Genomic DNA, 12,056 nt, shown 5'->3' on the forward strand with positions numbered 1-12,056 from the left:
TGTAGTAGCGAATCGAACCAATAGAAATGTTTAACACCTTAAAGCGATCGTTTGACAGTGAAGACACTTCACTGCAGCCCAGAGCCGTAATAACAGTGTCATCATGTGGGCTAAGGCTTTCATCACATCACCGCCCTATGAAATGATCTGGAACACGACCTCTGCAGGCTTTAAGACACCAGCAATGGATAAAACGATCACCACCTGCTGGTCATAGTGGATGTAACAATACTATTGTGTGTGTTATGTAAGAGTTAGAATTACTCCACACCAAGATGTCATTCCTCAAGTTGTATCTGTTCCCTTGCCTTGAAATATAGTCACGGAAAGAAATCAGGAAATCAGCAGCATTATTATTATTATTACTAAGGTTCAAGAGACAGAACTTAACTCAGTCATCCCTGTGCATAAACATGCCCCTCTTGTGCCCCTCTTGTGCCCCTCTTGTGCCCCTGCTGAGCCTCCTGCCCTGGCTCATCTGCAGCTGGTTATAGGTGTGTGGGGTCACCTCCCCTGTGGTCCTTGGTGACAGTGCAGCACTCCCCTGCTGCACTCAGGGGAAGCAGCTTCATTTTTTCATAATTCCTTAAGAGTCACCTTCCCAAGTAAGAGGGCACTATGTTTTTAAAGCATTGATTTCATCTTCTATCATGGAAAGTGACTAATTCATTAAATAAAATGGCCAAAATCACACCTCGATCTAAAACAATTATTTTCTGAGCATGTGGGTGCAAATCCTGGAATCCAGATGATTCTACTGTCATGGGGTTTACATGTGTATCCTCAAAGCACCACTGAGCAGCAGCTGAACATTCTTTTATTGGGGACCAATCAGCACCTTTCATTTTCCAGATTATGCTTCATGGTTTATTCAAACTGTCTCCAAATGAAGAGGGTATAACCAAACTCTCACCAGCTGGATTTGAGCTCACCTCTACACCTTTTAACAGCTCTGTTAAAATGGCCATTCTGCAGTACATAACCATAGTATATTACTAGCACAGTACAGTAACTGCAGTATACTCAACAGTAAACAAAAAACAAATAAAAAAAACAACATATCAATATCAATGAAATGCAATGAAACAGTCCAGTTTCTGAGGGCTGTACCAGGTTAGTTCCCTGAGGAACACCAGGATGTGGTCAGAGCCGTGAAGGAGTTTGTTTAGAGAGACTTTGTTTCTGTGATTAAGACTAATGTCATCAGCAATTTGTAACGACACATTCCCCAGACTGCGTCCTCTCTATCGGCACCTCGCTTCATTTCTTGATTTGTGTGTGAAGCATTTTCCTCTGTGGTTTACCACAAATGGGTGCAATGCTCCTATTGGTAACAGGAAACAATGAGATACATAATAAACATGAAGGACAGAGCTAAGACCATGTGGATGCTTTTGTCTGCTTGGCCACAATGCACATTCAGTATATCATCGTAACAGAAACTATTTAGGAATATACTCAGTTTTAATAATAAGCAAGTCAGCTATTTAAAGGTAAATAATGTGCAGAAAGGCGTTTGCAGCAATGGAACTGGGAAATCTCCTTTAACACAAACATTTTATAACACATGGAGTTTTATTCCATCACACATCACCTCATAAAAGTTATTAATTTTAATGTTATCAAACCACATGCAGCCTACTTTGTACTGGTCCTTCACTTTGACCCAGACACTTTCTTTCATTCTTTAGGCCTACTCCTACTACTCTGAGCTTCTCTAAAGGAACTGTGCTCCTTTGAGCTGCCAAAAAAACACTCTTGTTACAGATCATATTTATTATCATTTACCCTTTGGCCCAATTGAGAAGGCGGCATAAGGACCAGTAAACTATGCCCTTTTGACATGGTTGCTGAGTCTAGCACTCACGCTTCACAGCAGGCAGGTTGTGGGTTCGACTCCTGGACCAGGCCTTTCTGGTAGCATGTTTCTCCCTGGCGCTCCTGTTCTCTCTAGGGAGTAGTTTACCCCAAGGGCACTGGTTGAAAGATGGGTCAAATGCAGGGAAATACTTGCGTCACTTCAACATAACCTTTTCCCCATTGTTTGGACATCATAGAACAACACAGATGGAGTTTGCCAATCCCTTCATGTTGCTCATAATGCCAGTGTTTTATATTAGACATGTGATTATGATTTGTGAACAAACCCAGCAGAGCTGGTGCTCTGTGCCTGTAGCCGTTCTTCTCAGCAGCAGTTATGACTGGTCTTGTCGACAGGAGCTAAAGGGCAGCTTGACTTTGTTTGAATAAGGACCATGAGAAGACCAAGACATCCAGTGAAACACATGCTACCGCAAAAACTAAGGTTTTGTCTGTTTTTAAGTCCATACTGTAACAAATTGCTATAGTTTCACAGATTTATTATTTTTTCATCTTAGTAATAAAATTTGTAGGGTAGCCTAAATATGTTTGTGTTCTTAAGTAGCACTTAATTGCCTATGTTAAACCTGAATGACGGCGCTGTGGACACGTGCGTATTTAGAACATAAGGCTCATTTACACGAGCCCTCTGCTCCTCTCTCCACCGCGGTGTCGGTCATCCCAGCTGAGCCAGGACTGACCCAGAGGTTACCGGAGGTGAGCGCAGACTGACCGCTAATAATTTTTTCAAAGCCTCTCAAAGCGCTACACTATAGTCATTATTCATTCATTTCCACACTTGGTGATGGTAAGCTACAATTGTAGCCACAGCTGCCCTGGGGCAGACTGACGGAAGCAAGGCTGTCAATCTGTGCCATCGGCCCCTCCGACCACCACCTATCATTCGCGCACACACCACTTTCATACTAGGCAATGTGGGTGAAGTGTCTTGCCTAAGAACACAACGACAGAACTTGCCCTTGACTGTTGCCCCTGACTGCTGTCATGTATGTGCATCATGAACGAGCTCCAGGGACAATGGCCCTGGTACAAGACCGGTAGAACGTGTGTTAGTGAGAGAAAGAGGTGTGTGCGAGGTGGGTCGTGTGTGGGGGTGTGTTTGCGTGTGCGTGTGTGTACGCGCCCGTGAGGAGCATAAAGCTTTGTATTGGTCAGGGTGAATTTATTGGGCAATACAGAGCTCTCTCAAATTCAAACTCTATATCACACTATTTTGGGCATAATTAGGCTACTATATTTAAGATATGTGTACAACTATATACATATAGTGTGCAGTGTGTGTAGGGGCTACAAAAGCACACAAAGCAACAGGCTTCACACTTTCATGTTTAATACAAATATGAATGTATTTGCTCAGGTGAAGTTCTCAGTGCAGTGCATCAGGTGGATACTGTGGACAGGAGAGAGAAGGCCATAAACCCTATCCTACCATGAGCTGAGCTTCTTCATTGATATAAAAGTCCACTGTGCACTGGATCCAAGTAAAGGTAAACATGGGATTAAATTAAATAATTAGCAAAATATATGAGGTTACATAAATATAACATAATAGAACACAATATTCTGTCTGTGATTTGTGGCTGGTGTAATAATGCACAAATCATTTCCACGTTGAATAAAAATGTAAATTTATTTGTTTGGGTGTCACTGCACTGTACCAGATGGATATTGGGGACTAATGACTAAACATCTCACCATTGTACCTCACCTCTTTCTTCACTAAAAGTCTACTGTGCACTGGATTTCAGTTAAAGGTAAGTATGTCATTAATGTAACGATTCAGTGATGTTACCTTTCTGAAACTGGAATAACATGGGCCACTATTCTTTTTGTGATTACAGGTCCAGGCCTATTAAAGGCATAAATATCACTTCCATCTATGATAATAATAATAATAAAATGTCAATGTGTGTGTTTAGGTGAAGTCACTTCAGCTCACCGGTTGGATACTGAAGACTGAAGTACCCACCATTATAGCTCAGCTGGCTTCTTCACCAAAAGCTACTGAACACTCGATTTCAGTTAAAGGTAAGCATGTCATTAATACCCCTCCCCAAACCGCCACCTTAATGTGGTGGAGGGGTTTGAGCACCCGAATGATCCTGGGAGCTATGTTGTCAGGGGATTCATGCCCCTGGTAGGGTCACCCATGGCAAACAGGTCCTTGGAGACGGATCTGACTAAGAGCGGTTCAGAAACCCACCATGAAGAGAAATCCAACAAGGACTGGACTGGCGTTACCGGGGCCCCACCCTGGAGCCAGGCCTGGGGTGGGTGCTCGGTGGCGAGCGCCTGGTGGTCGGGCCTTTCCCCACGGGGCCCGGCCAGGCCCAGCCCGAAGGAAGGACGTGGGGCCGTCCTCCCGTGGACCCATCCTCCCGTGGACCCACCACCTGCGGGAGGAGCCATGGGGGGCGGGTGCAGAGAGATCCGGGCGGCAGTCGAAGGCGGGGACCTCGACGACTGGATCTCCGGACATGGAGACTAGCTCTGGGGACATGGAATGTCACCTCACTGGGGGGGAAGGAGCCTGAGCTTGTGTGGGAGGTTGAGCGCTACCGGCTAGATATAGTCGGCCTCACCTCCACGCACAGCTTGGGCTCTGGAACCCAACTCCTTGAGAGGGGTTGGACTCTCCATTTCTCTGGCGTTGCCCGTGGGGAGCGGCTTGTGGGCTTGCTCATTGCCCCACAGCTCAGCCGCCACGTGTTGGAGTTCACCCCGGTGACCGAGAGGGTCGCGTCCCTGCGCCTTCGGGTCGGGGACATGTCTCTCACTGTTGTGTCGGCCTACAGGCCAAACAGCAGTGCAGAGTACCCGGCCTTCTTGGAGTCCCTGGGAGAGGTACTAGACAGTGCACCAACCGGGGACTCCATTGTTCTCCTGGGGGACTTCAACGCCCATATAGGTAATGACAGTGACACTTGGAGGGGCGCGATTGGGAGGAATGGCCTCCCTGATCTGAACCCGACCGATGTTCTGTTATTGGACTTTTGTGCCAGTCACAGTTTGTCCATAACAAACACCATGTTCGAGCACAAGGGTGTCCATCAGTGCACGTGGCACCAGGACACTCTAGGTCAGAGGTCGATGATCGACTTTGTTGTTGTGTCATCTGATCTCCGGCCGTGTGTCTTGGACACTCGGGTGAAGAGAGGGGCTGAGCTGTCAACTGATCACCACCTGGTGGTGAGTTGGATCCACTGGCGGAGGAGGAAGCCGGACAGACCTGGCAGGCCCAAGCGCATCGTGAGGGTCTGCTGGGAACGTCTGGCGGAGCCCTCTGTCAGAGGGGTCTTCAACTCACACCTCCGGGAGAGCTTCTCCCTGATTCCCGGGGGAGGCTGGGGACATGGACTCTGAATGGGCCATGTTCTCCACCTCTATTGTTGATGCAGCTGCTCATAGCTGTAGTCGTAAGGTCTGCGGTGCTTGTCGCGGTGGCAATCCCCGAACCCGGTGGTGGACACCGGAAGTAAGGGATGCCATCAGGCTGAAGAAGGAGTCCTATCGAGCCTTGTTGGCTCGTGGGACTCCTGAGGCAGCTGATGAGTACCGGCAGGCCAAGTGTGCCGCAGCTCGGGAAGTCACAGAGGCAAAAACTCGGGGATGGGAGGAGTTCGGGGAGGCCATGGAGGAGGACTATCGGACGGCCTCAAAGAGATTCTGGCAAACCATCCGACGCCTCAGGAGGGGGAAGCAGTGCTTCACCAACACTGTTTACAGTGCGGGTGGAGAGCTGCTGACCTCGACTGGGGATGTTGTCGGGCGGTGGAAGGAATACTTTGAGGATCTCCTCAATCCCATTGTCACTCCGGGGGTGGACGAGATCCGTCCTGAGTACCTCAAGTCTCTGGATGTTGTGGGGCTGTCTTGGCTGACACGTCTCTGGAACATTGCGTGGCGGTCGGGGACAGTGCCTGTGGAATGGCAGACCGTTGTGGTGGTCCCTCTGTATAAGAAGGAGGACCGGAGGGTGTGTTCCAATTACAGGGGAATCACACTCCTCAGCCTTCCCGGTAAGGTCTATTCCTATGTGTTTTTCCAGGGTACTGGAGAGGAGAATCCAACCGATAGTCGAACCTTGGATTCAAGAGGAGCAGTGTGGTTTTCGTCCTGGTCGCAGAACATTGGACCAGCTCTATACTCTCCATCGGATCCTTGAGGGTTCATGGGAGTTTGCCCAACCAGTCCACATGTGTTTTGTGGATCTGGAGAAGGCATTCGACCGTGTCCCTCATGGTGTCCTTTGGGGGGGTGCTCTGGGAGTGTGGGGTCCGGGGCTCTTTGCTAAGGGCTGTCCGGTCCCTGTATGACTGGAGCAGGAGCTGTATTCGCAACAGTACTCAGTACTGTTACCTTCTTTGATTCCTCTGTGTGTTTGTGATTGCAGATGTTTCGTGAGGTGAACACATGTGTTCTGGACTACACATGTAAAAGATGCATTAAGGACATCAGTGCAGCTCACACCAAGCTGAAAAATCCTCATGTGTCTTCAGGCTGTTTATGGTCTTTGTACAACACCTCATGTACAACTGTGAGTCAGTTACATGTGTCTAACTGTCTTAAGTAGTTTCTTACATTATTTGTTTATATATTTTAATTTGTGTTAACTGTTTTTAAATCAATGTTTAAATCAATTTTAGATCTGAGTCTGTATATTCTTATGACAATACAAAGGGTAAATTACTGTATTTTAAATAACAGGTGATTATTGGCTACAAAATTGCCATGTAAATTTGATATACAAGGTTTTGCTGTAGCCTACAGAGTAATTATTGACTGTATCCTTCAAACCAATGAACAACTAAGAAATAACCCAACAAAATCTGTAAAGTGTATCCAGCTATCACCTATAAATATAATTTACTGCAATTTGCAGAAATTATTGTTACTATCTGGCAACAAAATTGCCATGTGATAACTTTAAAATTTACACAAACTTAGTTACAGTGATGTCCTCTCGTCAGCCCTGTTCACCTGTAAGCCATCTCATGATACTTAATGCGCATTGTCCCATGTAATATATTTACTTAAAAAATATAGTCTTGATTAGTCTCAGTACAAATTTTACCTCAAAATTTCCCTCTAGAAACAAATTTTCCTCTGTAAAAAAGCCATAGTACTTGTCATTTTCAAAGTGTAACATGGTTTTCCAATATTAAACTGACTCAATATGAAGAGTGCAACTGAAATATCCGCTTTATATGAAGCCAATACCCGCATGCATAGTAGTCTGTAATATCTTCGGCAGACTAAAAAGGCTTCAATAGCTGTGATCTGTGGTGACCCTGACAGCGGACAAGGAAAGAGAGCGATGGAGCACCACAGTGGATTATGTGACAATGATGTCATGGGACTTTTGGTGCTGATGAGGCCCATATGTTGCTGGAGTTCCCTGGGTGTTCTCTGAGTCTGTTTACATCCGGATCTGGGATCTTTCAGTGATTGGCACTGCAGGTGACATTTTTACAAATCACATAGTTTTAATGACATTATTGCAGTGATTACTGCAGAAATTCTCTGGTTGAAAACTCAACACTTTTTACATCTGGTAGCGTCTTTTGTGACAAACAACCAATAGATTACAGTCTGTCTAGATCAGGGGTCGGCAACCTTTAACACCCAAAGAGCCATTTGGCTGTAAATACTTTCTGACATCTAAAATTAAGACAACAGTGTATATTGTTTTGTTTTTTTTGTTTGTTTTTTTTTTTTTTTTATGTTTATGCTTTGTATAAACAACTATAATGTGTTACTGTTGTATAATGTGTTGTAAGTGCCACAGAGGCTTCTGCTCCTGAGCCTCTTCACACAGTGCCTGCAAACTGGGGCTGTATGAAGTCACTTTCATCTTTACACATTTCTGTCATCCATGAAGCGTGAGTGATGTTTGTTTATAACATTGGTGGAGAATAGCTGCTAGCACACATATATTGATCCGAAGATCAACAGGAATCCAAATGCACGGCATTTTGGCGGGTATACCAGCTTCCACAAGTGTGATGCTTATTTTGAGCAACGAAAAAATTATAAAATATACAGTAATTTTTATTTTAATATTTCAAGATCATAATAATTTTCCAATTGAACTACAATAAAATAACAAAATAAAAATAAAAAACTAACACAAATAAAATACACTTCAATTAAATACTTTATTTTCCCAAGCCACGCGGAGCCTCAGCATAAGAATGAAAGAGCTGCCTGCAGCTCCGGAGCCGCGGACTGCCAACCCCTGATCTAGATCCATTAAAGGAATGTAGCCACAGGGTTTCACAAGCTCAAATGCAGTGTGTTTATAGTGGTGGTGGTTGTTTCTTTGGATGATACATGTCACTAACTTTTTTCACTACATGCTGCTTTTACAAATCTCATTTACACGGGTTACTGCTTGCCACACCAGCTTTGGTGTACTACGGTGCAGCGGGAAAAATTGAATTCTTTCGGCCTCACTTCACCTCCCGTGGACCCAAGCCCGCAGTGCTCCAAGGTCAGTGTGCATTGGTTTACGAATTCTTGTAGGATCCTGCTGCATATGTCATATTAATACCTCTTACTTGACTACTAAGCAAGAACTAATGAGCTTGGGGGCTCGAGCCATTCCCTGCCTTTCCTGCCTGCTGCAACACCTCTGTCTGTCTTTTTAGCTGGCAAAAGAATTTCACAAATACTTCTAGTAATGTTAATGTTGGGGTCCAATGTCTAACCAGGCCTAAATATATTTATCTTTTTTGTACTAGTGTGGCATTTGTTGTAGGGTCTTGGACAGAGGAATTGACAGAGATGTGTTCAATATGAAGTCAGACATTGCCTTATTGCCTTTGTGCTGATATTCCTGTGTGTTCCGGGAAAGATGAGTCTATCTGGTTGCTCTTGTTCTGTAGAGGCTTCTCTCTCCATTCCACAATTCCATTCGGATAACTCCTCTTCGTCATGGCGGTCTCGCTGCTCTCTTCCTCCCTTGACTCTCAGAGCTCTTCCAATGGCTGCAGCCCCGGGTGGGTGGCTGCTTCTTATTCCATGTTCGAGTGATCCCACTGTGGCCACAGTGTAATAATCATTTCCTCTTCGACACAGTGAGAATTTGGATCATGCTCTGGATACAACACAAAGCTGTGTGTTCTCTTGTTCTGATTGTGGCCTCGGCAGTTTGTATACACTTGTGCATTCAGCATGTTGCACATAAATGCAGACTGTTGTATTCTTCTGTTTTATATGCAGCTACTTAGGCTTCCAAAGCCACAAACTTGATTAAATTGGTTAAAGCCAAATGTGCATATGGATATCAGATGTTATGCCCTCCGTCTCATTGTGTTGTCTTCTCTGTTCCACGCGATCTTGTAAACACTGCCACTCATCATCTAAATGTATACGTATGACTTTCTCTCACAGCCTGTCCATTGATGCCCGTGGACCTGACATCCACGCTTGTAGGCGGCCTGCTCGTTGTCACGTAGGATCTCCCTGTGGACTTCTGGACCTCTCTGCTGCTCAAACTGTGTGACTTGGCAGTACATAGAGCAGCACCCAGGAGGTCGGTGAGTGTGTGTCCTTTGGAGATAGGGACAAATGAATGCAGTGTACAGTATATGATGAGGGGAGTGCGTTCATGTGTGCAGTGTTTGTGTACTTTGTGGAGCATGTTAAGCACCATTAAACAGGTGGCTCCAGATGAGGGCTGCCTCCAGACCTGCATCTGTGCTCACACAAAACCTCCTGCTGCTCCCAGGTTCCTCTCGGCCTTTTCAGACTTCAAATCTTTGTATTTGTCCTGTCTTGGTTCATTTCGCAGCGTGGCTTCCTTTCTGCTTGCAGATGATTGTTTTGGCTTGTTACCTGAATTTTAATGTATTTATTTTTCGACACATAAAATGTATTTTTCGTCATTATAACTCATTAATATTTTACAAAAATCCAAAGAGCAAAAGACTACAAAATGTGGTTTGGAAGGCGTGGTCTCATCCTTTTTCCAAGCTCAGGTGTGGAGTACCTTTGCTATTCCTAGTACTGCGCTTTTCTGGACTAAGATGTCAGGTGTTTTCCCTGTGATCTGCTGAAGCCACTCCTCCAGTTTGGGGCCACTGCCTCAAGTGATGACCACGGGCACCACTGATGCCTTCATCTTCCAGACCTTTCATTTCAAGCCAAACACAAACAGAAAATTCTTTAAAAGTTCACCTTATGTTTCTTCTTCACTGTTGCTGAGGCTAAGAAGTGTTGCAGAGTAATTTGGTCCTCTAAAGAATCATATCCTCATAAGGTCCCACATTGTTCATATCTGACTTAAGTTCTCACTTGTGTTTATATATACTTTCACAGAGCTGATAAATGTCCCTGGCAGAGAAATCCCATCATTCTCGTCATTTCCTATTTTCACGTTTGCCCATGTGTGTTGTAGTTGGCACTGTACGTCCTATATCTAAATATTAATCGGAAAAATGTACTGCTTCTGCTTAACAAATGTGTGCTACAACTTGAATGGTTCCCGGAAATGGGGTGAGAACATTTCTATTTTTTCTTAACTTGATTCCTGATTCATCCCAGTCCGTTGTTTGTTAATTTTTCAAATAGAGAGAGCAAAGTTGCATTGCTAAATGAGTTAGGTTTAGAGTTTGATTTAGGATTCTGATTGCTCCTAATTAAAGGATGAGTACTTTTCTACAAAACTTTTTTGTTTTTTGGTCCCTAAAGTCTTAAAAAAAATAACATAAAAAATGTATAATGTGTAAAATGTGTAATTATGATTAAACATGCACTAAACCTAGAACTAAATCTGGATTTGAACTAGGAACAAACTAGGACAATGGATGCACCCTAAGATAAGTTCAACAGCAAGACAAACAGCTCATTTTTTATTATTAACACTAAACATATTAGTGCTAAAGAATTTATCTGCACAAAAGCTTTGACAAAGTAATACATTTTACTGCAAGATCATGATTGGATTGTTACCTCACAATGAATGGTGTGCATTCAACACATGGTTTTAAAACCAAGTCAAGAAAGCTCCACTTTTCCTCTGTAATCAAAACAATACTAACTGTGCTTCACACGCTTCTACAAAGTAATTATCTGGTTGTAATGTGTGTGTTTGGCGCCTGATGGAGTGTTTCATAAAGGCACACATCATGGACTAAGGCCTGGTGGCTCTAATAAGGGATAATGGTTACCACCGCTCACATGCTATTACAACCACTGGGTGACCACACAAACTTTATGAGTGGGGAGATGGTCATCACCAAGTCACCGCAGCCATTAGGAAAACAGATGCATTATGGAATAGAGGCTTTTAGGAGTGATTTGCCTTTTTGGCTCTTTGCTTGTGTAAAAGGGTTTGAAGTATCTGTTTTTACAATTAAGCCATTCACTTTTTGTTTAAAATTATTCATCCTGCATTTTAACAGTGTATTGTGCTTTGTGCCAGCATCCACATTGTAATTAATTCCCTGGCAGTTAGTTGGCTGAATTAATTTGCTTCCCCACCTTTTACTCTGTTTAATTGTTGTTGTTTTTTTTCTTTTTTTTAAATATATATATACATTTTGTTTTTCCTTTGATTATTCTTTATTAGCATAACTCACTAGCGTTATTTTAAATCTAGTAAGGCCAAACTCAAAAATCTTGCCTAATCTCAACTCAATGTAAGTAAGCAGTGAACCTTGGCTCTTCTCTGGTACCTTATCACATCCTGCTCTTCACTAAGTTAAAATAACACACTGCACCCAGGTCACTGCTCACATTTACGACTGGCCATAAATCAGTCCCCTGATGGACTGTATGCTAAATTCTTCCCCTCACAGAACATTATGAAACAAGGAGTAGGTGTGATGTCAGCTCTGGGCCACATGGAATGGGTGCCGAGGGACGCCATGATGGAATTCTGTTTTTCTGCCTGTTGTTTTTTTGTACTCAACATTGCAAAGCATGTAGTGAGTTGTGTTTTTTCAGCTGGGTGGCTAAAACGGCAGAGGAGTCCATGTAAAATCCTAATGGCCTCTGACATACAAAGCGAGTATCCACCAGCGAGTAGGATCTGTATCTATGAGGTTACACCACAAAGAGAAACTCTAAATCAGCCAGAAATGTTTATAGATGATGGCACTAAAGACGGATGGCCAAATGTTCTATATGTCATGCCACTAAATATTCAAATTATTTCGTGACCTGAGTTG

General features: G+C 43.8%; 1 protein-coding gene across 1 annotated transcript in view; it reads right to left on the reverse strand.

The window, feature by feature from the left end:
• siva1 (SIVA1, apoptosis-inducing factor) overlaps positions 1–12,056 on the reverse strand; it is an 83,982-nt gene that overhangs the window by 51,269 nt on the left and 20,657 nt on the right. The window lies entirely within an intron of this gene.

This window comes from Periophthalmus magnuspinnatus, chromosome 22 (assembly GCF_009829125.3).
Source record: "Periophthalmus magnuspinnatus isolate fPerMag1 chromosome 22, fPerMag1.2.pri, whole genome shotgun sequence".
In the NCBI taxonomy this organism is placed as follows: domain Eukaryota; kingdom Metazoa; phylum Chordata; class Actinopteri; order Gobiiformes; family Gobiidae; genus Periophthalmus; species Periophthalmus magnuspinnatus.